We start from the raw sequence: 25,997 nt of genomic DNA, 5'->3' as shown, positions 1-25,997 counted from the left end.
GCAAGGTGTTATACTCAGTACATTGGTGTGCTTTTAAATGAAAGAAGGATTGCTTGTATGTACATACATGGATGCTAAAATGAAAGAAATTAATATGTTGAAAGCTGTTTTTAGGAAAAACATCTGGAGAGTGTGGAATCTCAAATTTTAACTATGTGATATAACATCCTTCATATATTGAGAGGATGTAAGGTTTGATGAAACTAAGTAAATCTTAATTTATGCCAAAATGGAGTCACTACAACTAGTACCAAGGCAATTAATTGTGTGATATATTCATCAGCATTAGTGGGCCTTTCAACTTTTGATGAAAGTCTTCTAGAAATTTTAAGAGGTGAGTAGGGAAAATTTTTAGAAGTTTTAATAAAATATTTAGATTTGATTATTTCATGTGTTTCCTATGCATGTGTATTTGTAATAGTTTGCTACATGTAAATTCTGTTTCTGAATTGAATTCCATGGATTTGTTTCAAGTACTTACTTTCAATGCAGTGCGTATTTTCTGAGTGGTAAAAGAGGAGTAATACGTGCATTGTTTAGAAATTTGCCACAAATATGGTAAACAAAACAATCTAGAAAGGGATTTATTTTTAAGAATGAACCCAAAAGTTTACCATCCAGTAGTAAAGGTGGATTGTGAGAGGCCCTGCCTTGGAGAGTCATAGGAGAGTGCCGCCCTATTCAGTTAGAGCAATCAGGAAAGCTTTCATGAAAGAGGAAGTGCTGAAACAGACTTCAAGGAAGAGGATTATTTGTAATATGAAGATGAAAATGGCAGAGGCATAGAAGATGGCCTGCAATAGTGACATAGTGCATAGGTGTGTGCATGAGGGGAGAAGTGGATGGAGGGAAGGAAAACTGGTATCTAATGAAATATTTCACCTATGTTTTTTGGTCTGTGCTGCTGAATTGGACAGAGACTGTCACCATTCATGATGGTTCTGTTTTACATGGAAAAAAAAAAACCACTCAATTTCTGATTATTACTCTAGCTAGACTGTTGTTGCTGTTCCTTGAGTTTCAGAGCAGTCGTACCTCTGCCATATCAGTGATAATTATACTGCTTCAAGGAGTTTTTCTTCTCTCTTGTTTTACATTTGCCACTTATTACATAGCTGTCCTTTGGGTGTCTGGCTAGCATCTGTGAGACATGTGTGTGCCCTATGATGGGAGATGTGCATTGGTACATTTCTTCCTTGACAATTCCCAGTGTCTAGAACAGTGTCAGGTACATAGCAGACATTTATTAAATATATGATGAATATTTTTGGTAAGGATTCTCTCTTGATTTTTATTATCGGGTATATTTTGTGTAAAATGCAAATAAAACTGATCACAAAAAACTGCCACCTTGGTGATAGATACAATTTTCAAAGTTATATGGAACATTAACTTTCGTTCAACATTAACAGTGTATCAACAACATATAGTGGAAATTATGTGTCTTTATTAGAGCATGCAGTGTCAAATGACAATCAGGTTTCTTAGTATAATTTGTTTCTGTGTTTGTACTTCATGCATTCAAAAACCAGGTAGACAGTTTCTTCCCTTAGAAGGGTTACTGAATTGGAAGATTATCTTTCTTTGGAATATGCTTAGAATGTATTATCTTTAATTATTTTACTGAAGGAAAAGAAAGAGAAAAGGCAGAGAGCTTGTTTCAGTCCTGTGAATTGCTTAAGGTTATTGCCTAACTCACCATCATTCTCTATATTGAGTCAGGAGTTCTGTCTGTCTGTCTGTCTGTCTATCTACCTACCTACCTGCCTACCTGTCTAGCTATCAATCATCTATCTACTTACTCATTTTCAGATAACATTTATTTATGTCAGGTACTGTGCCACATTTGTTATTCCTCCCAGGATATTTGCTTTATAGATGAAGAATTGAGGATTCCCTTGCTCAAGGAATATACAAGAGCAAGTGATGGGTAGGAATTGGGTCTAGAAGTTCTTTATTTGATGAGGCATTCAATTTTGAAGATGCCATCCACAGTTTATTGCTTTAATTATAACAGGTTGAGAGAATTAATAAAACTTCTCAACAGTGAGAAAACAAATAAAACAATTGAAATAACTGAACATGCCAGAAACTAGCAGTTCTTTGCTTTATCTCAGGAGAACAGAAGGATTCTGGAGAGAACTGCATTTAATAAAATACTTGCAAAAGTATTAAAACACTATTAAAATGTATCAATAATATAATAATCCAGGGATTTAAGAAATGCATATGTGTAATGAAATGATACAACTTATTTGAGAACTTCAGTAGAGAATTAGACACTGTTCCTTTCTACTCCCTTCTGTATCCTCAGAGCCTAGGTAAGTGTCTGCCATAGGATAAGTGCTCTATAAATTATTGTTGGATGAATGAAAGGATATTTGAGTGATTTTTAGACTATAGAAAGGTAACAGTTTATAGCATCCTTGACTGTATTATTTTCTAAATGCTCAAAAAAACATGTGTGTAAAGGATGAAATTGTCATTTAGCAGCCTGTAGTTTTAAACTTATACCTTTCCCCTCATCTTAAAAATTCTTCTTTGATTTACTTCAATTTATTCATAACTGAAACCACTTACTATATTGACTGCTTGTCTGATTTTCCTAACAACCTTTTTGTTTTCCTTGAGAAAATAGTACAATATGTATTAGGTACTTTGTCTATATTTGTAGAGGAGGAAACTGAGGTATAGTAATTTTTTTGTGATCACATAGCTAATGGCTAGTAGGAAGATAGAATTATATTCTGTATCTATTTTTATGTAATGAAGAAAGTAACCACTTATGTATAGTTAGTGACCTTTCTAATATTCTTATTATTTTCAAATAAGCTTTAAACAAGCTACCTGTAATGTGACAAGCAATTTCTAAATTGCTTCTCTATTTACATATGTGATTATACAGCACATAATACTATTATTTCATTTTCAACATATAACTTCTTTATTTTTTTCTTTTCCTTTCCTTTTCTTTCTTTCTTTCTTTTTTTTTTTTTTTCCATTTTTGAGATTGAGTTTTGCTCTGTTGCCTAGGCTGGAGTGTAGAGGCATGATCTCGGCTCACTGCAACCTCAGCCTCCTGGGTTCAAGTGATATTCCTGCCTCAGCCTCCTGAGTAGCTGGGATTACAGGAGCATGTCACTACACCCAGCTAATTTATTAGATGAATGAAAGGATATTTCATATTTTTGGTAGAGACGTGGTTTCACCATGTTGGCCAGGCTGGTCTCGAACTTCTGACTTCAAGTGATCCACCCGCCTCAGCCTCCCAAAGTGCTGGGATTGCAGGCGTGAGCCACAGCGCCTGGTCTCCTTTATTCTTCTTTCATATCTATGGCAGTAATCAAAACTTCAAGACAAGTTTGAAATGTAAACAACAGTAGTACTTGCAGAATACTCCTAGTTGTTCGTTAAGTGATGGTATTAGCTTGTTTCATACAGAGTTCTTTTTCATGTAGATGAAAATTTCTGTCCCTAACATTAAAAGTTGTTAATGTGTTACCTGAATAAGCACTGGTAGAGACCACTTGAAATGATAAATCTTAATTGAAATTTTGGTTTGGGAGCAGTATTCTTCTAATTTAGATCAGAATCACAACTCCTTTTAAAAATGACCATTTCAATCGTATTAGCTAGTAGTATCTATACTTTTAAATTGCATTAAAATTAAAATGAGTTTAAGGAATAGCATTAGGGTCTCAAGGACTAGAGGACCAATGCTGTTATGTTAGTTATCTGAGGAGAACCCAACATGAAACAAAGGTTTTTGCACATATTAGGAGCACCACAACTTAGGGGACAGGAAAAATAGATGGTTGAAAGGTTCAGGTGACTGTAACTCCTTATGCAGTAAAGAGCTAACTTTGCCCAGCTTTACTCAGTAAGTTATTTTCACCTTATACAAAGTCTTACGCTTTTCGTTGAATTCTTTTTAAATCATTTTGGAAATTAGAGTGAGTATGTATAAATTAATGCTGGAGACTTTGAAACTAGGTCAGCCAAAAGTAACTTAGTGATGTAGTAATAGTAAATTCTGCATTACCAAGGAGCTGAATTTCTGATTTGTGAGGTATGTCTGTTTTCTGCATGACTCCTCTCCTCTCTGTATTTCATTGCCATGTGCAATTTTATTTCCATTATTCTCCTATGTCCACTCTGTGGGTCAATATTGATGTCATAGAATTCCTCAAATACCACTTGGGATTTGCTGTTAACATTGAATTATATCATTTAGGTCTGATTATTTTTCTTCTCTTGAACATATTTCCTTATTTAAATACAACCTATCTTCTAAGTTTTAAGCATATAATGTTTCCCTTCTTGATGCCTTTCCAGCCCTTCCATGTATAAGTTGGTATGTCTTTCTATAGGCCTTCTTGCATTTCAGTGTTTTTCCACTCATATGATGTTTGTTTATTTATTTGTTTGTTTGTGTTAGATTCTTGCTCTGTCACCCAGGCTGGAGTGCAGTAGCAAAGTCATAGGATGACTCTTGGGCTTAAGTGATCCTCCCACCTTAGCCTCCAAGTTACTGGGACTGAAGGCACATTGCAACACACCTGGCTAATTGTTTTTATTTTTTTAAATAGAGATGGGGTCTCCCTATATTTCCCAGACTGGTCTCAAATTCCTGGACTCAAGCAATCCTCCTACTCAACCTCCCAAAGTGCTCAAATTAAAGGTGTGAGCTGCTGCACCCAGCCTCATATGGCATTTATGTATTGCTTCAAGTCTTACAGAATGAGACACGTCTATTATAACATATTCCTTTGTACAGTAATGCATCTCTTAATGAGAATATTTTCTGAGAAATGTGTTGTTAGGCAATATTTGGTTGTGTGAATATCATAGAATGTACTTACACAAACCTAGATGGCATAGCCTACTACACACCTAGGCTATATGGTATAGCCTTTTGCTCTTAGGCTATAAATGTGTACTGCACATTACTGTACTGAATACTGTAGGCAATTGTAACACATGGTATTTGTGTATCTAAACATATAAAAGGTACAATTAAAATAGGATATTAAAATCTTTTAAGACCACCATTGTATATGTGGTTTGTGGTCGACACACATCATTATGTGGTGCGTGACTATATATTCATAATTTGAAATCTTATTCTTCTTGATTTTGAATTATTTTAGGGAAGGACCTAAACTTTATGTATCATTGTATCTGTCACACGGCCTAGTGCTGTGCCTTCTGTAGATGAGTACTCAGTTTTTCCATAGTATTCCTGCTTGTCACATTACAGGTAGCTCATTTAATGCTTATTTGAAAGTAATATTACTCCAGTTGCATCAGTCGTGTGGACACACTGAATACACACACATGTAATACAGATAGAATCTTCATGCAATATAGAGGGCATGCTTTGTGTTGTCTCCCTCTTGTGTACCTGTCACGCCTTTAGACTTGACCACCTTTGTGCCAGAGGAAAAGAGAGCAGTAGTGGCAGGGATGTGCATTAAAGTTAATTCACTGTCACCTTCAAGGCAGGCAAGGTTGCTCCCTGTTTTTTTTTCCAGAAGTTCAAGCTGATAGTAAGCATTATAACCATCACGAGAAGATTTTATATTAAAATTTGCAAGAACAATTGACATCAGGCATAAGTCTTATTTTGCATTATACTTTTGTGCATAATTGCTGTAAAAATTATGCTAATCTAAACCATCTGCAGCTACCAGATGTGCCGTTGAGATGTGCACAAGTTCCTTTACAGAAAACTACTTGATGTCAAACGTCAATCATTTGTGTTGAAATGACAGCACCTACCATCAAAGGATGAAGAACAACTACAATTCATGTTTTTTCTTTACAATTACTTACCAATCTGGATGATGATACTGTGATAAATATAAATAACAAAGAAGAACAAAAGTAATTGTTCAGTCCACCTTTTGGTTGGTTGCAAAACAATTATAGAATCTGTTGAAGACTATCTTATTGAGTGTATATTTGTAGTGGGTGTGGTGACATCCTGCTGCCTACCTTGCATTTCCTGGCTTCATGTATTTTATTAAGAGAATTGACTGAACGGGTATCAGCAGATGGTGATAGAGTAAGTTTTTTCTTATTGCATGGCTGAGTATGCTTCTGGGAGTTCTCTCTCCCAAATATGATTGTTGAAAGTAAACTTGTTTATTTGAATACACTAGGTTCTTCATCCATATTATGTCATAAAAGGCATTGCCACCAATTTAATAGAACTATGGTTTTATTTCCTTTGGAGAGAGGAAGAAAAAGGGGGAAGTGGCTCCTTTCATCTGATTTTTTTTTGTGTGTTCTACCTGGATCTGGATGTATCTATGTTTGGAGAGACTAGAAATCCTTTATGTTCCAGTTTCACATCTTTCTCATTTTGGCAGCTACTGCTAAGAATTAAAAATGCCTGGGCACAGAAACAATGTGAGCTGTTGAACATACCAGTTAAACTCTGAAAGTTTGTTGATTTCTACCGTATTAATAAATAACAGTGTTTGCTAGCAGCTAATACTTACTGTAAGCTTTTCCTTGTGCAAAACTGTGTTCGAGTGGAGGGCAAGTCTCTTTCTCTCCCTCATTTAATTCCTGTTCTAAAGTTCCTTCTGGCCACATATGACTGCTGCTTGAAGGGGCTTTGTATGGAGAAAGTATTTTCTTATAGCTCAGGTATTATACAAACATTGTTACAGAAAAAAGTATTTTTTATTTTTATATTTGAGACAGAGTCTTGCTATCCCCCAGACTGGAGTGTAGTGGCATGATTTCAACTCACTGCAACCGCTGCCTCCCCAGGTCAAGCAATTCTCCTGCCTCAGACTCCTGAATAGCTGGGATTACTGGTGTGTGCCACCACATCCAGCTAATTTTTGGTTTTTTTTTTTTTTAGTAGAGACAGGGTTTCACCATGTTGGTCAGGCTAGTCTTGAACTCCTGACCTGAAGTGATTGTCCCACCTATGCTTCCTGAAGTGCTGGAATTACAGGTGTGAGCCACCATGCCCAGCTGAAAAAAGTGTATTTTGATTTAAATTCTTCTCCTTAGAGCATGGGGAATTCCCCTTAACCCTGCTAAATGCTGTTCTTATTCAAGTTTTGCCAGGAGATGAAGCATTCTTTGTTTTAGTTATAAACTGTCTTTGATAAATTGTCTTTATAAACTGTCTTTGATAAATATCTAAAATTGCTATTTGGTCCTATAATTGGTGTACGGCATGTAATTTTAAGTAGAAAATAAATCGGAATTTATAAAGGAGCATGAATGAAGAGCCAGCTTAGTTTAAAACAGATATTTTCTGGATAAGTAGGACACCGTAAGTGTCAAAAGATTGCACTGTTTCGCTTTTTTGAATAATAGTATTCATTGATAGCTCATCTCATAGAAATAAATAAAGTTATCCATTTTATTTTCTCAGGACCAAGGAATAGAGCTTACAAAGTATACTGTTTTTAGCATTTTTTGCTTGCCTCTGTACCTTTATCCAAGTCATTCCCTTTGCCCAGAGAATTGTCAGGTCCCCACACAATCACTGGGCTCAACGCCTAGTGAATTTTTAGTCACTCTTAAGATTTAACCTACTTCTTTCTGGGATGTCTTTTTTGACTTCTAAGGGAAGAATTCACTGCTTGCTCCACTCTGCATCCTCAGCCTCCTTTTCCATGCTCAGTCAACTACTTAAATGCTATAATAATATCCTAGCATCTGTCTTTGTCACCTGATCAAAGTCTATTATATGTTGAGATTGGCTTTCTCATCTCCTTTCTTTTTAAATATATTTGTCTTTGGGGCAAGTAGGCATCTGTTAGATGCTTGTTGAATTACTGAATAGTTTTCTGTCATTTTTGTAGGTAAAGTCCTTATACATGGAAAATCATCTTTGCTATTTTTATCTTCAAGGTTCATGAAGGTATGAAACTGTGGATCATAAATTACAGAAAAATAATTTGTATCCCTTTTAATATTGAGAAATGTAATAACATTGTGCTGGTGATTAGTGATGTTGCTAATATTAGACATGAAATAGTAATATATTAGTATATATTTGTATGGTTTTGTAAAGTGCAATTAGCTTTCCTTTTATTTATTTATTTTTTTTTGAGATGGAGTTTCACTCTTGTTACCAGGCTGGAGTGCAATGGCGCGATCTCGGCTCACCACAACCTCCGCCTCCTGGGTTCAGGCAATTCTCCTGCCTCAGCCTCCTGAGTAGCTGGGATTACAGGGATGCACCACCATGCCCAGCTAATTTTTTGTATTTTTAATAGAGACAGGGTTTCACCATGTTGACCAGGATGGTCTCGATCTCCTGACCTCGTGATCCACCCGCCTCGGACTCCCAAAGTGCTGGGATTACAGGCTTGAGCCACCGCGCCCGGCCCCCTTTTATGTTTTAGCCCAGTTTTCAGTTGGAGATATTAATTACTATATATATTTTACATTAAAAATTTAACTGATTGAAAACCTTACTGGTAAAAGGTATATTACAAATTGCATTCATCAATTTGAAAAAAAAAATGCTTTTAACCCCAATGACAGGAAGTGACTCTCAATATTTTTGTTGGTAGCCTTGCAGACCTTCGACAATGTATTTATGTACAAACTTTTAAGTAAAAATGAGATCACACTACACATATTGTTCTTTAACTGAGCATCACTTTTGAGTAGACCAAATTACACAAAACAGTTTAGGGTAGGAGTTGCCATTTGATGATCATCTCTGCAGATGATGCTCTCATTGAAATTAGAAGGTCAACCATATGGGGAGGTTAAAAATAAAATCTGCTGGCCATCAAAATCCTCTTATCAGCCACCTAATGGGGTCAGATGCTGACAGTGGTGCATCTGAGAGCAGCAAGTAAAGACAGATTGCAGAAGTTTTCATAATTGTGAATTGTGTTCTTGATTTATTCATTTTTACTTGTCTGTATTTACAATCTTGAGGCGTCTCTGGACTATGAATTTAGGTGGTAAGTCTCAGGTAAATTTCCAAAATACTAATAGTCATTTACATATTCATACATGAGATAAAATGTTTGGTGATAAGTTAATAAAGTAAAACTCAGATATCAGTAAACAAGTCTTTCCCCAAAGTAAGTTCCTTCTAAATGTAGCTAAAAAGAGCTACTTTGTCATTAAAGTGAATGAATACTCATTTTTAGAACAGACTTGATGTTGGATTGTGTTAAACATATGTCTGTTAGTGAAAATGTTAGTCACAAAGATAAAATTTTATCTAAAAATAATATATAGAGAAAATTGCAATAAATATACACATGGTAAAATACTTATCCTTTTTATAAACTTTTAGTTCTTTTTAAGGGTTGTGGTATCATTTAAAATTTTTCTGTTATTAAAAGAAACTGGAGACACTGTTTATAGTAGCTGATATAGTTTGGATACTTGTCCCCACCCAAACCTTATACTGAAATGTAATCCTTAATGCTAGAGGTGGGGCCTGGTGGGAGGTGTTTGGGCCACGGGAGCAGAGGCCTCATGGTTTAATGCTGTTCTTGTAATAGTGAATACTCATGGGATCTATTTTTTTTTTAAAGTGTGTTGCACCCTTCCCCACTCTCTCTTGCTCCTGCTTTCACCATGTGGCATGCCTGCTCCTGCCTCAACTTCCACCATGAGTAAAAGCTCCCTGAGGCCTCCCCAGAAGCCAGGCAGTTGCCAGCACCTGCAGAACTTCTTTTACAGCCTGCAGAACTTCTTTTCTTTATAAATTACCCAACCTCAGGTATTTCTTTATAGCAATGCTAGAACAGCTTAATACAGTAGCCAAAAGGTGGAAGCAACCCAAGTTCTGTTGATGGACTAATGGCTAAACAAATTGTAATATATACATGCACATACACACACAATGGAATATTATTCAACCTTGAAAAAAGGAATACGTGATACACTATTGATGAATCTTGAGGATATTATGCTGTTTAAAGAAGCCAGTCACAAAAAGACAAATACTCTCCGATTTCACTTGTATGAGGTGTCTAGTGAAGCCAAATTTAGAGAAACAGAGAGTAGAATGGCAGTTGGCAGGGGCTGGGGAGAGGGAAAATGGGGAGTTGTTTAATGGATATAGAACTGCAGTTTTTCAAGATAGAAACTTTTTTGCACAGCACTGTGAATATACTTAACATTACTGAACTGTACATTTTAAAATGGTTAAGATGGTAAATTTTATATCATATATATCTTACCACAATTAATAAAAGTTAAACTGGAGAAAAACACAATTTTTAGAGTAATTTGGACTGGAGCTTATTTATTTTTTGCCATAATTGTTTTTTTTTTTTTTTAGGATTATAAATTATTTATTGTTAAACAAATGAAATTATTCTACAAATCAAACTATGTCACTTATATAAATATATGTCATTCATTTTTAAAAGCCTTAGGCTAAGATGTTAAACTTGACGATTAACATCTTAGAGTTAAAACAAAAGACTAGATTCAGCTTACAGATTTTCTGGAAAAAAAAAAGAAAAGAAAAAAACACTAGAGTTAAAACAAATATTTTATGCTTGTATATCATCTCTGATTTTTTAAAATAATATTGCTACAATTTTTATGCATCAATATAGATGTCCATTTAATCTAAATTAATTTATAAATGTATGCAATTCCAGCAAATGGGATCAGATTTTGCTTTAAAGCCAGGCTTTATGAGTTGAGTATTCACGTCATTTCAAAAAACAAATAAGGAAAAATCGTAAAGAATACCATGAATAAAGATGAATGTGTGGTAGTGAGGGAAGAGAGCCTTGCCAATATCAAAAATACTATGAATTGTCTAGAATTAAAACAGTACAGTAACAATACAAACATTGTCACAGACCAATCTAGAAAATCCAGAAATAGACCCAATTACAGGTATAAATTTAAGATGCTATAAAAGCATATCATATCATAGAGTTAAAGATGGACTATTTAATAAGTTGTATTAAGCCAACTGAGTAACCATATAAATAAAATAGCACTGGATCCTTTTCTTATATCATACCCCAGGACAAATTCCAAATGGATAAGCTATTTAAATGTAAAACTTTTTTTTTTTTTTTTAATTTTTTATTGGATTATAGGTTTTGGGGTACATGAGCAGAGCATGCAAGAGAGTTGCGTAGGTACACACATGGCAGTGTGCTTTGCTTTTCTTCTCCCCTTCACCCACATTTGGCATTTCTCCCCAGGCTATCCCTCCCCACCTCCCCCTCCCACTGGCCCTCCCCTTTTCCCCCCAATAGACCCCAGTGTTTAGTACTCCCCTTTCTGTGTCCATGTGTTCTCATTTTTCATCACCCACCTATGAGTGAGAATATGCGGTGTTTCATTTTCTGTTCTTGTGTCAGTTTGCTGAGGATGATGTTCTCCAGATTCATCCATGTCCCTACAAACGACACGAACTCATCATTTCTGATTGCTGCATAATATTCCATGGTGTATATGTGCCACATTTTTCCAATCCAGTCTATTATCAATGGGCATTTGGGTTGATTCCAGGTCTTTGCTATTGTAAACAGTGCTGCAATGAACATTCGTGTACATGTGTCCTTATAGTAGAACGATTTATAGTCTTTTGGATATATACCCAGTAATGGGATTGCTGGGTCAAATGGAATTTCTATTTCTAAGGCCTTGAGGAATCGCCACACTGTCTTCCACAATGGTTGAACTAATTTACACTCCCACCAACAGTGTAAAAGTGTTCCTTTTTCTCCACATCCTCTCCAGCATCTGTTGTCTCCAGATTTTTTAATGATCGCCATTCTAAGTGGCGTGAGATGGTATCTCAATGTGGTTTTGATTTGCATCTCTCTGATGACCAGTGACGATGAGCATTTTTTCATATGATTGTTGGCCTCATATATGTCTTCTTTCGTAAAGTATCTGTTCATATCCTTTGCCCACTTTTGAATGGGCTTGTTTGTTTTTTTCCTGTAAATCTGCTTGAGTTGTTTGTAAATTCTGGATATCAGCCCTTTGTCAGATGGGTAGACTGCGAAAATTTTTTCCCATTCTGTTGGTTGCCGATCCACTCTAGTGACTGTTTCTTTTGCCGTGCAGAAGCTGTGGAGTTTCATTAGGTCCCATTTGTCTATTTTGGCTTTTGTTGCCAATGCTTTTGGTGTTTTGTTCATGAAGTCCTTGCCTACTCCTATGTCCTGGATAGTTTTGCCTAGATTTCCTTCTAGGGTTTTTATGGTGCCAGGTCTTATGTTTAAGTCTTTAATCCATCTGGAGTTAATTTTAGTGTAAGGTGTCAGGAAGGGGTCCAGTTTCTGCTTTCTGCACATGGCTAGCCAGTTTTCCCAACACCATTTGTTAAACATGGAATCATTTCCCCATTGCTTGTTTTTGTCAGGTTTATCAAAGATTGTATAGTTGTATGTATGTTGTGTTGCCTCCGGTGCCTCTGTTTTGTTCCATTGGTCTATATCTCTGTTTTGGTACCAGTACCATGCTGTTTTGATCACTGTAGCCTTGTAGTATAGTTTGAAATCCGGTAGTGTGATGCCCCCCGCTGTGTTCTTTTTGCTTAGAATTGACTTGGCTATGCGAGCTCTCTTTTGGTTCCATATGAAGTTCATGGTGGTTTTTTCCAGTTCTGTGAAGAAAGTCAGTGGTAGCTTGATGGGGATAGCGTTGATTCTGTAAATTGCTTTGGGCAGTATAGCCATTTTCACGATATTAATTCTTCCTAACCATGAACATGGAATGTTTCTCCATCTGTTTGTGTCCTCTCTGATTTCGTTGAGCAGTGGTTTGTAGTTCTCCTTGAAGAGGTCCCTTACATTCCTTGTGAGTTGTATTCCAAGGTATTTTATTCTTTTTGTAGCAATTGCAAATGGCAGTTCGCTCTTGATTTGGCTTTCTTTAAGTCTGTTATTGGTGTAGACGAATGCTTGTGATTTTTGCGCATTGATTTTATATCCTGAGACTTTGCTGAAGTTGTTTATCAGTTTCAGGAGTTTTTGGGCTGAGGCAATGGGGTCTTCTAGGTATACTATCATGTCGTCTGCAAATAGAGACAATTTGGCTTCCACCTTTCCAATTTAATACCCTTTATTTCTTTTTCTTGCCTGATTGCTCTGGCTAGAACTTCCAGTACTATATTGAATAGGAGTGGTGAGAGAGTGCATCCTTGTCTAGTGCCAGATTTCAAAGGGAATGCTTCCAGTTTTTGCCCATTCAGTATGATATTGGCTGTTGGTTTGTCATAAATAGCTTTTATTACTTTGAGATACGTTCCATCGATACCGAGTTTATTGAGGGTTTTTAGCATAAAGGGCTGTTGAATTTTGTCAAATGCCTTCTCTGCGTCAATTGAGATAATCATGTGGTTTTTGTTTTTGGTTCTGTTTATGTGGTGAATTACATTGATAGACTTGCGTATGTTGAACCAGCCTTACATCCCCGGGATGAATCCTACTTGATCATGATGAATAAGTTTTTTGATTTGCTGTTGCAATCGGCTTGCCAATATTTTATTGAAGATTTTTGCATCTATGTTCATCATGGATATTGGCCTGAAGTTTTCTTTTCTCGTTGGGTCTCTGCCGGGTTTTGGTATCAGGATGATGTTGGTCTCATAAAATGATTTGGGAAGGATTCCCTCTTTTTGGATTGTTTGAAATAGTTTTAGAAGGAATGGTACCAGCTCCTCCTTGTGTGTCTGGTAGAATTCGGCTATGAACCCGTCTGGACCTGGGCTTTTTTTGTGAGGTAGGCTCTTAATTGCTGCCTCGACTTCAGACCTTGTTATTGGTCTATTCATAGTTTCAGCTTCCTCCTGGTTTAGGCTTGGGAGGACACAGGAGTCCAGGAATTTATCCATTTCTTCCAGGTTTACTAGTTTATGCGCATATAGTTGTTTGTAATATTCTCTGATGATGGTTTGAATTTCTGTGGAATCTGTGGTGATTTCCCCTTTATCATTTTTTATTGCATCTATTTGGTTGTTCTCTTTTATTTTTAATCAATCTGGCTAGTGGTCTGTCTATTTTGTTGATCCTTTCAAAAAACCAGCTCTTGGATTTATTGATTTTTTGAAGGGTTTTTCGTGTCTCAATCTCCTTCAGCTCAGCTCTGATCTTAGTAATTTCTTGTCTTCTGCTGGGTTTTGAGTTTTTTTGATCTTGCTCCTCTAGCTCTTTCAATTTTGACGATAGGGTGTCAATTTTGGATCTCTCCATTCTCCTCATATAGGCACTTATTTCTATATACTTTCTTCTAGAGACTGCTTTAAATGTGTCCCAGAGGTTCTGGCACGTTGTGTCTTCGTTCTCATTGGTTTCGAAGAACTTCTTTATTTCTGCCTTCATTTTGTTGTTTACCCAGTCAACATTCAAGAGCCAGTTGTTCAGTTTCCATGAAGCTGTGCGGTTCTGGGTCTGTTGCTGAATTCTGAGTTCTAACTTGATTGCACTATGGTCTGAGAGGCTGTTTGTTATGATTTCAGTTGTTTTGCATTTGTTGAGCAGTGCTTTACTTCCAATTATGTGGTCAATTTTAGAGTAGGTGTGATGTGGTGCTGAGAAGAATGTGTATTCTGTGGATTTGGGGTGGAGAGTTCTGTAAATGTCCACCAGGTTTGCTTGCTCCAGGTCTGAGTTCAAGCCCTGGATATCCTTGTTGATTTTCTGTCTGGTTGATCTGTCTAGTATTGACAGTGGAGTGTTAAAGTCTCCCACTATTATTGTGTGGGAGTCTAAGTCCTTTTGTAAGTCATTAAGAACTTGCCTTATGTATCTGGGTGCTCCTGTGTTGGGTCCATATATGTTTAGGATCGTTAGCTCTTCTTGTTGTATCGATCCTTTTACCATTATGTAATGGCCTTCTTTGTCTCTTTTGATCTTTGTTGCTTTAAAGTCTATTTTATCAGAGATGAGAATTGCAACTCCTGCTTTTTTTTTGCTTTCCATTTGCTCGGTAAATCTTCCTCCATCCCTTTATTTTGAGCCTTTGTGTATCCTTGCATGTGAGATGGGTTTCCTGGATACAGCACACTGATGGGTTTTGGATTTTTATCCATTTTGCCAGTCTGTGTCTTTTGATTGGTGCATTTAGTCCATTTACATTTAGGGTTAATATTGTTATGTGTGAATTTGATACTGCCATTTTGATGCTAAGTGGCTGTTTTGCCTGTTAGTTGTTGTAGATTCTTCATTATGTTGAAGCTCTTTAGCATTCAGTGTGATTTTGGAATGGCTGCTACTGATTGATCCTTTCTATGTGTAGTGCCTCTTTTAGGAGCTCTTGTAAAGCAGGCCTGGTGGTGACAAAATCTCTGAGTACTTGCTTGTTTGCAAAGGATTTTATTCTTCCTTCACTTCTGAAGCTCAGTTTGGCTGGATATGAAATTCTGGGTTGAAAGTTCTTTTCTTTAAGAATGTTGAATATTGGCCCCCACTCTCTTCTGGCTTGTAGTGTTTCTGCCGAGAGATCTGCTGTGAGTCTGATGGGCTTCCCTTTGTGGGTGACCCGACCTTTCTCTCTGGCTGCCCTTAGTATTCTCTCCTTTATTTCAACCCTATTGAATCTGACGATTATGTGCCTTGGGGTTGCTCTTCTTGCGGAATATCTTTGTGGTGTTCTCTGAATTTCCTGCAATTGAGTGTAGGCTTGTCTTGCTAGGTGGGGGAAATTTTCCTGGATGATGTCCTGAAGAGTATTTTCCAGCTTGGATTCATTCTCTTCGTCCCCTTCTGGTACACCTATCAAACGTAGGTTAGGTCTTTTCACATAGTCCCACATTTCTTGGAGACTTTGTTCATTCCTTTTTGCGCTTTTTTCTCTGATCTTGGTTTCTCGTTTTATTTCATTGAGTTGGTCTTCGACTTCAGATATTCTTTCTTCTGCTTGGTCAATTCGGCTATTGAAACTTGTGTTTGCTTCGCGAAGTTCTCGTATTGTGTTTTTCAGCTCCTTTAATTCATTCATATTCCTCTCTAAGGTATCCATTCTTGTTATCATTTCCTTGAATCTTTTTTCAAATCTTTTTCAAGGTTCTTAGTTTCTTTGCATTGATTTAATACATGATCTTTTAGCTCACAAAAGTTTCTCATTATCCATCTTCTGAAGCCTAATTCCGTCATTTCGTCACAGTCATTCTCCGTCCAGCTTTGCTCCCTTGCTGGTGAGGAGTTTTGGTCCTTTCTAGGAGGCGAGGTGTTCTGGTTTCGGGTGTTTTCCTCCTTTTTCCTCTGGTTTCTTCCCATCTTTGTGGATTTGTCCGCTGGTCGTCTGCGTAGTTGCTGACTTTTCGTTTGGGTCTCTGAGTGGACACCCAGAATGTTGATGATGAAGTATTTCTGTTGCTTGGTTTTCCTTCTACCAGTCTAGCCCCTTCGCTGTACGACTGCTGAGGTCCGCTCCAGACCCTGCTTGTCTGGGCTGCACCTCTAGTAGCTGTGGCACAGCGAGGGATGCTACCAGTTTCTTTTTCTGCTCTCTTTGTCCCAGGATGATGCCTGCCTAATGTTAGTCTTTTGGATATAGAGGGGTCAGGGAGCTGCTTGAGGAGACAGTTTGTACTTTATAGGGGTTTCATTGCTGAGCTGTGCACTCTGTTGTTCATTCAGGGCTGTTAGGCTGCTATGTTTTATTCTGCTGCAACAGAGCTCATTAAAAAAGCCTTTTTTTTTTTCTCAAATGCTCTGTGTTGAGGGGTTTGGGCTTACTTTTGGATGTCCGATCAGGTGTCCTGCCCAGCTAGAAGGCAGACTAGCCACTGTTTCGCTGTCGAGGCTCCGCCCTGCTGTTGTGTGATTCACGCTGTTCCTGCTGGCTCTGCTGTGGTCTCTGCCACGCCCTGCGGCGGAGTCTCTTCGTTGTAGCGTGTTGCCTCAGCAAGGGCAGGCTGCGTCAGCCATGGGCCTGTATCTCAGTAGGGACGGGTCGCCTTGGCAACGGCTGGCTGCATCAGCAATGGGCTTATATCTCAGTTGGGGTGGGTTGCCTCGGTAGTGGTGGACGCCCCTCCCCCACAGAGCGTCTCGGACCGTCTGCTCGGGATAGTTTGAAATCGCGGTTTTGTTCGTCCCACTGGGTATCCCAATCCCTGCAATCCCCTGGGCTGGCCTACTGTCCAAGTCTCGTTCAGTCTCAAGTCCAGCCCTCTCAAGTCTCAGGTTGCCGGTTCAACAGGGCACCCGGACAAGCGCGCCCTGTGGGGATTGCTGGGTAGGGCCGGTTGCCCTTTTTTATACTTGGGAGTTTCCCCGTTCTGTGGGCAACAACGATCAGTCTGGAAATGCCGCTCTGACTCACCGTTTGCGGATTCAACGAGAAGAGCTCCAATCCTGGGTTGTTCTCACAGCGCCATCTTGAGTCCTCCGCCATAATTGTTTTTAAAGAATAAATACCCAAGGCTAGTCTTTGGACCTTTAACAGGATCATCATATAATACACGATAATGGGTCTACTGAAATATATTAGGAAACATTGGTTAGGTTTTAGTGATGAGTTACTATTTTTCTTACATTGTACCTTTTTATTTTTGGTAGAAAACATGGTACATGATAAATTGTTATTTGTAGATTAATTGAAAGCTAATATACTGAAATTGCCATGTTTGAATATGTAGTTAGCAGAGATGTTTTGCTTTTATGGTTATTAATTCATAATCTAGAAACTGTTATTATTCATGTATTTATTGACTACTTATTGTGTGAAGAACTGAGCTGAGCTCTGATATATACTGATGGATACATTAAATCTTGTCATTAAGGAGTCTGAAATCAGTTGCATTTGGGGATGGGAGAATAACACAGAAATAGAAAATTATGCAAAAAAACTATAAAACTATGAAAGGGGCAAACATGCTCCATGAGAACAGATAGAAAAGTTTGGCAGTTCAGGATTTCTGGTATTGGGAAGACTTTGTGGAAGAAGTAATAACTTCATTGGGTAGGGAGGGAAAGATAAAGGATGATATTGTGACTTGGGTGAGTAATTGAGATAAGGACAAAAAAGAGGAGAGGTTTTGGGAAACGCATCCATATTAACTGAAGTTTTGGGAGAGGGGAAGAATAAGCCAAGGGAAAAATCCATGGAATGGGATCAAAAGAGGTTCCCAAACTGGAACCTGATGAAAATATTTAAAGAATTAATAGTGAATGGCCCACAACCAAACTCAACTAAACCACCAACACAACAGAAACAAAACAAACAAACAAAGAAGCAAAACTGAGGAGGCATGGGTCAGAGAGGATGGAGGAAACTGAGAGTGTCATTTCAGGAAACTAAGGGAACAGGGTGTATTACTCTGTTTTCACGTAGCTGATAAAGGCATACCTGAGAGTGGGAAGAAAAAGGTTTAATTGTACTTACAGTTCCACATGACTGGGAGGCTCAGATTCACGGTGGAAGGCGAACCATACTTCTTACATGGCAGCAGCAAGAGAAGATGAGGAAGAAGCAAAAGTGGAAGCCCCGGATAAACTCGTCAGATTTCATGAGACTTATTCACTATCACAACAATAGCATGGGAAAGACCGGCCCCCAGGATTCAATTACCTCCCCTTGTGTCCCTCCACACACATGGGAATTCTGGGAGATACAATTAAATTTGAGATTTGGGTGGTGACACAGTGAAACCATATCATTCCACTCCAGATCCCTCCAAATCTTATGCCCTCACATTTCAAAACCAGTCATATCTTCCCAACAGTCCCTCAAAGTCTTAACTAATTTCAGCATTAACCTAAAAGTCCACAGTCCAAAGTCTCTTCTGAGACAAACAAGTCCCTTCTACCTATGAACCTGTAAAATCAAAAGCAAGCTAGTTACTTCCTAGATACAGTAGGGTACAGATAGTGGGTAAATACAGCTGTTCCAAATGGGAGAAACTGGACCAAAAAAGGGGTTATAGGGCCCATGCAAGACCAGAATCCCGCAGGGCAGTCAAATTTTAAAGCTCCAAAATCATCTCCTTTGACTCCAGGTCTCACATCTAGGTCACACTGATGCAAGACGTGGATTCCCGTGATCTTGGGCAGCTCCGCCCCTGTGGCTTTGCAGGATACAGCCTCTCTCCTAACTGCTTTCTTGGGCTGCTATTGAGTGTCTGTGGCTTTTCCAGATGCATGGTGCAAGCTGTCGGTGGATCTACCATTCGGCGGTGTGGAAGACTATGGCTCTCTTCTCACAGCTCCACTAGATAGTGCCCTAGTAAGGAGTCTGTGGGGGCTTCAACCCCACATTTCCCTTCTGCACTGCCCTAGCAGAGGTTCTCCATGAGTGCCCTGTCCCTGCAGCAAACTTTTGCCTGGGAATCCAGGAGTTTCTATACATCTTCTGAAATCTAGGCAGAAATTCCCAAACCTCAGTTCTTGACTTCTGTGCTCCCACAGGCTCAACACCATGTGGAAGCTGCCAAGTCTTGGGGCTTGCACCCTCTGAAGCCACAGTCTGAGCTTTATGTTGGCCCCTTTCAGCCATGGCTGGAGTGGCAGTGACACAAGGCACCAAGTTTTCCTAGGTTCCACATAGCTTGGGAACCCTGGGCCTGTCCCATGAAACTACTGTTTACTCCTAGGTCTCTGGGCCAGTGATGGAAGGGCTGGGTGAAGGTCTCTGACGTGGCCTGGAGACATTTTCCCCATGGTCTTGGGGATTAACATTAGGCTGTTTGCTACTTATGGAAATTTCTATAGCCATTTTGAATTTCTCCTCAAAAAATGGTTTTTTCTTTTCTACTGTATCATTGTGCTGCAAATTTTCTGAACTTTTATGCTCTGCTTCCCTTTTAAAATGGAATGCTTTTAACAGCACCTAAGTCACATTTTGAATGCTTTACTGCTTAGAAATTTCTTCTGCTGGATACACTAAATTGTCTCTCTCAAGTTCAAAGTTCCACAAATCTCTAGGGCAGGGACAAAATGCTGCCAGCTTTTTGCTAAAACATAACAAGAGTCACCTTTGCTCCAGTTCCCAACAAGTTCCTCATCTCCATCTGAGATCACCTCAGCCTGGAACTTACTGTTCATATCACCATGGGTGTTTTTGTCAAAGTCTCTAGGAGATTCCAAACTTTCCCACATTTTCTTGCCCTCTTCTGAGTTCCAACCTCTGTCTCTTACCCAGTTCCAAAGTCATATCCACATATTCGGGTATCTTTTCAGCAACACACCACTCAGTACAAATTTACTGTATTATTCCGTTTTCATGCTGCTGATAAAGGCATACCTGAGACTAGGAAGAAAAAGAGGTTTAACTGGACTTAGAGTTCCACATGACTAGGGAAGCCTCAGAATCGTAGTGGGAGGTAAAAGGCACTTCTTACATGGCAGCAGCAAGAGAAAATGAGGAGGAAGCAAAAGTGGCAGCCCCTGATGAACCTGTCAGATCTTGTGATACTTATTCACTAGCATGAGAATAGCACAGGAAAGACTGGCACCCATGAATCAATTGCCTCCCCCTGACTCCCTCCAACAATCTATGAGAATTCTGGGAGATACAATTCAAGTTGAGATTTGTGGGGGTCCGAGTGGTAGGGGGGAACGACACAGCCAAACCATATTACAGGGTGTTTTAGGAATGAGGCAGAAGTCAGTGAGCATAACAGAGAAGGATTTAGCAGCAAGGTCCTGGGTGATGTCCTTGATGAAGAGCAGGTGAAGAGAACTGGGAGACTGGGAAGGCTGAATGTGGGTGCTGAGATAGAACAGACGTGGAGGTTGTGAGTGAGTGAAGACAACCATTTCAAGAATTGTTACTATAAAGAGAGTCTAGTAACAAGAATTATACTGGGGAGGAATCTGGGTTTAAGGAGGTTTTAAATTTTTATGTATTTCATTAAAATTTTCTATTGAATGCAAAGACATAGTATAAAATTACCATTTTAATCATTTTAAGTGTAGTATTTAGCGATATTAAGTATATTCTCACCATCACAATTATCTAGTTTCAGAACTTTTTTATCACCCCAAACAGAAATTCTGTACCTATCAAGCAATAATTCCCCATTTCTGTCCTCCCTCCAGCCCCTGGTAATCTCTAATCTTCTTTCTGTCTCCATGAATTTGCCTATCTTAAATATTTCATATAAGTGGAATCATACAATGGTCATCCTTTTGTGTCTCCTTTATTTCACCTAGGGTAATATTTTCAAGGCTCATCCATGTTGTAGCATGTATCAGAATGTTATTTCTTTCTATGGTTGAATAATACTCCCTTCTCTGTATATACTACAGTTGGTTTATGCGTTCTTTATGATCACTGTAGTTGTTTCTCCCTTTTGACTATTGTTGAATAGGGCTGCTGTGAACATTGGTGTGCAAATATTTGTTTGAATCCATGTTTTCACTACTTTTCAGCATATGCCTAAGAGTAGAATTGCTGGGTTATATGATAATTCTCATTTTAGTTTTTTTTATCATTGGAACCCTAGATTTTTTGTTTTAAACTTCTATTTTAGATTCAGAGGTACATGTGTTGTTATGCAAGCAAGCTTGTGTTAACAGGGGTTTGTTGTACAGATTACTTTATCACCTGGGTATTAAGCCAAGTACTCAATAGTTACTTTTTCTGATCCTCTCCCTCTTTCCACCCTCTACCCTTAAGTAGGCCCCAGTGTCTGTTGTTCCCCTGTTTATGTCAATGTGTTCTCATCATTTAGCTCCCACTTATAAGTGAGAACATGCAGTATTTGGGTTTTGTTCCTACGTTAGTTTGCTAAGGATAATGGCCTCCAGCTACATCTGTATTCCCACAGAAGACATGATCTCATTCTTCTTATGGCTGCAGTAGTATTCTGTGGTGTGTATGTACCACATGTTCTTCATCCAATCAGCCATTTATGACCATTTAGATTGATTCCATGTTGTTGCTATTGTGTATAGTGCTGCAGTGAATATTCACATGCATGTGTCTTTATGATAGAATGATTTATATTCCTATGGGTATATACACAGTAGTGGATTGCTGGGTTTAATGGTAGTTATGTTTTTAGCTCTTTGAGGAAGTGCCATTCAATAAATGGTGCTGGGATAACTGGTTAGCCATATGCAGAAGAGTGAAACTGGATCTCTTTCTTATGCTATATACAAAAATCAACTCACAGTGGATTAAAGATGTAAATGTAAGACTCAAAACTATAAAAACCCTGGAAGACAACCTAGACATTGCCATTCTGGACATAGAAACTGGGAAAAATTTCATGACAAATATGCCAAAAGCAATCATAACAAAAGCAAACATTGATAAATAGGATATAATTAAACTTAAGAGTTTCTACACAACAAAATAAACTATCAACAGAGTAAACAGCCAACATAAAGAATGAGAAAATATTTGCATAGTATGCATCTGACAAAGGTCTAATATCCAGCATCTGTAAGGAACTTAAATTTACAAGAAAAAAAAAGCAACTCCATTAAAATTGGGCAAAGGAATGTTTAACTTTTTGAGAAACTGCCAAACATTTTCCCATAGCAGCTGCAATATTTTACATCCCTACCAGCAGTGTACCATAGTTTCAGTTTCTCCACATTCTTGTCAACACTTGTTATTCTCTGTTGCAATATTTTAACAACTATTCTAGTGAGTATGAAGTGGTACCTCCTTGTTTTTGTTGTTGTCGTCGTTGTTTGTTTTTATTGTTAATTTTGAGAGAGAATCTTTCTCTATGGCCCGGGCTACAGTGTGGTGGTGCAATCTCAGCTCACTGCAACCTCTGCCTCCTGGGTTCAAGAGATCCTCCTGCCTCAGGCTCCCGAATAGCTGGGATTATAGGCACATGCCACCACACCCATCTCATTTTTGTATTTTTAGTAGAGATGGGGTTTCACCATGTCAGCCAAGCTGGTCTTCAACTAGTGACCTCAAGTAATCTGCCTGCCTCTGCCTCCCAAAGTGCTGGGATTAAAGGTGTGAGCCACCATGCCTGGCTCTCTTGGTGGTTTTAATTTCCATTTTCCTGATGACTAATGATGTTGGACATATTTTCATGTGTTTTCTATTAGTGTATTTTTGATGGAGAAATACCTATTCAAGTCCTTCACCTAGTTTTTGATTGGGTGGTTTTTGTTGTTGTTGTTGTAGAGTTGGAGTTTTTATAAAATGTATTTTAGATACTAGAGCTTGACATTATATATAATTGGCTTTTTTTTTGCAAGCCAAGTTCAGACATCATCTCACTCTCATGATAATGTCCGTTGATGAACAGAAATTTAAATTTTGATGAAGTTCTGTTTGCCTATTTTTTCTTTTGTTGTACATGCAATTTTTAAAGGTTAATTTACAATAAAATTTATATTTTTTGGAGCATAAAGTTATGTGGATTTTAACACTTGCATAGATTTGTATATCTGCCACCAAAATCAGGATACACCCAAATCAGGATACAGAAAATTTTCATCACCCTCCAAAATTCCCTTATATTGCTCCATTTGTAGGCAAACTCTTGACTTCTGGTGGGCACTGACCTGTTGTTTATCCCCATGGTTTTGTCTTTCCAAAAATGACATATTATTGGGACCACATATAGTAAGCTAATTCTCCAGAGGTCTCACATTTCTGCATGTTTTACAAGCAGAGGCACTGACTGTTTTTGTTCTCGACTATCATTTTGAGAATGTTTGAATAGTGAATAACCTTGGGAGATATGCCCTCTGAAGCAAATGGCAGGCATTTTCACTGCCCATTATAAAGGTTTGGGTTTCCTGAAATAGGGTTTCTCTCCTGTAACAAGTCATAGTGTGTATCTCTTGGTTCTCTTCACCTTGCCCTTTTGGAATTGAGGCTTAGGGAACCAGCACACAATAAAAGTGCTGATAGTCTAACCACTTCTGTTGATGTAAGAGAGAGGTAGGAGGGAATGGATTTGGAAGTTTGAGGAGCTTGATGAAGACTTGAAATAGCTGTTGTAGAAAATGAGAGTGTTATTGGGGAAGTGTAGAATTATATATTAAGTAAAACAAGCTGATTGTAGCAATAATCTTTTTACTCTTTTTACAGATAAGCAAAGAAAAAATCCAGAACAAATCACAAGCCTTTTTAATACATCTCCTATGATACTATAAACCTTATAATGTTCTTTAAATGGACATCTGCAGTGCATAAATAAAATAAACCTAAATTGTTATTTGCCTTTACTGAATAGATAGGTTGCTTATCTTTAAACATGTAATTTATTGGAAAGAACATTTAACATAATCATTAATTCTTATAATTCTTTTGTCAAGGCTGTCAAAATTGTCAAACAATATTATGCCAACAGTAACGGAAATGAGAAAAGGAAAATATGCACAGTTTTGCTTCTAATCAATTACCTGTTTTTATGTGTTTATATGCATGCCGAGTCTTTGTCCACATGTAAATATATGCTATTGAATCACTTGTTAATTGCATCATAGGCACGATTTAATTTACTACTTTTTTATTAACATCACTCTATAAGCATTTATAAAAATATATGTATTACATCTGGACCTTAACAATAGTAAGACTTTCTATCATCTGGGCTTTTGTATACTTTCCCCACCACCATTTTATCTATCTCTTAGAAAGGCATTATTATCTCCATTTTAAAGAAGTAAAAACCAAGGCTTAGGAAAGCTTAAAGATTTGCCTAAGATAGGTGTGTTGCATCTCTCAGGGTAAAATCTTTACAAGTATAAAGAATTAATATTTGACTTATTCATCATTGGTTTTTATTTGTTTTTATTGATCCATGTTTTACATATCTATGGAGTATAAGTGAATTTTTTATACTTGCAAATAATGTATAATGATCAAGTCTTCTAGCTACTTTGAAATGTACAATATATTGTTGCTAACTATAGTCACCCTGATCTGCTATGGAACATTAGAACTTCTTCTTAATGTAAATTTATACCCAACCACCAACCCTCTGTTTATCTCTCCATCCCACCCTCATACCCTTACCAGCATCTGATATATCTGTCATTCTATTTTCTATCTCCTGTGATCAGTTTTTTAAAACTTATGAGTGAGAATATATGAAATTTGGCTTTCTGTGCCTGGGTTATTTCACTGAACATAATGACCTCCAGTTTACATCCATGTTGTTGCAAATGACAAGATTTCATTCTTTCTGTATGGCTGAATAGTATTCCGTTGTATATGTATGCCTCATTGTCTTTATCTTTTTGTCCATTGACGGACACTTAGGTTGATTAGGTATCTTTGCTGTTGTGTATATTGCTGCAATAAACTTGCAAGTGCAGACATTGGATAAGGCAAGTTTCTTTGTTATACTAATTTCTTTTCCTTTGGATAGATACCCAGCAGTGGATTGCTGGATCACCTGATAGTTCTTTTGGTTTTAGGAAAAATCTCCATGCTGTTTTCCATAGTGGTCATTCTACTTTACATTTCCACCAACAGTATATAAGAGTTCCCTTTTCTTAGCATCCTCACCAGCATCTGTTATTTTTATCTTTTTAGTAGCCATTCTAACTGGGATAAGATGCTGTCTCATTGTGGCATTGATTTGCATTTCCCTGATACTTAATGATATTGAGCATTTTTTTCCTGTATCTGTTGGCACTTGTTTGTCTCCTGGCAAAGATTTTTATTTTTTCTCCCCATAAACATCAGCTAAAACTCAGAGCTGAAAGTTGAGATTATGAAAAATCTGATTATTCAGGATACATGTGTTTTTTACTATGTATACTACCAAGCAATGGAAATATATGTTAATATAGTAGCCAGTCACACCTGTGAAGAATGTTAGAACTGTAGCAGATAAATCTTCATAATATGTAAAATGACAACATAGAATCGATCTGTGAATGAAGAGTTTTTCATTTTATGTAGTCTTTTAACCACAAACACTATTGGCAAAAACAAATTTGGCCACATATTCTAGTGCAGGTGTGTGTATGTGTGTGTGTGTGTGTGTGTGTGTGTATAATTATATATATGTGCTAGTTTATTAAAATAATTTATATATTATAAAATATACAGCTATATATTTTATAAAGATAAGAACATAATCTCTAATGTTTTATCTGTTTTTACAGTGTTTTTTCTTGCCCATT

The 25,997-nt window shown here is 37.7% G+C and overlaps 1 protein-coding gene and 1 pseudogene across 6 annotated transcripts in view; both read left to right on the top strand.

Moving 5' to 3' along the window:
- PRKD1 (protein kinase D1) overlaps positions 1 to 25,997 on the top strand; it is a 386,482-nt gene that overhangs the window by 42,237 nt on the left and 318,248 nt on the right. The gene's annotated exons all lie outside the window — the stretch shown is intronic.
- LOC128928796 (uncharacterized) overlaps positions 16,341 to 25,997 on the top strand; it is a 31,755-nt pseudogene continuing 22,098 nt past the window's right edge. Inside the window, exon 1 of the transcript XR_008474369.2 lies at positions 16,341 to 25,997. This exon is cut by the window's right edge and continues 22,098 nt beyond it. The product of XR_008474369.2 is annotated as an uncharacterized LOC128928796 (transcript).

The sequence above is a fragment of the Callithrix jacchus genome, chromosome 8, assembly GCF_049354715.1.
Source record: "Callithrix jacchus isolate 240 chromosome 8, calJac240_pri, whole genome shotgun sequence".
NCBI lineage: Eukaryota > Metazoa > Chordata > Mammalia > Primates > Cebidae > Callithrix > Callithrix jacchus.
This window is presented reverse-complemented; position numbering and strand designations above follow the sequence as displayed.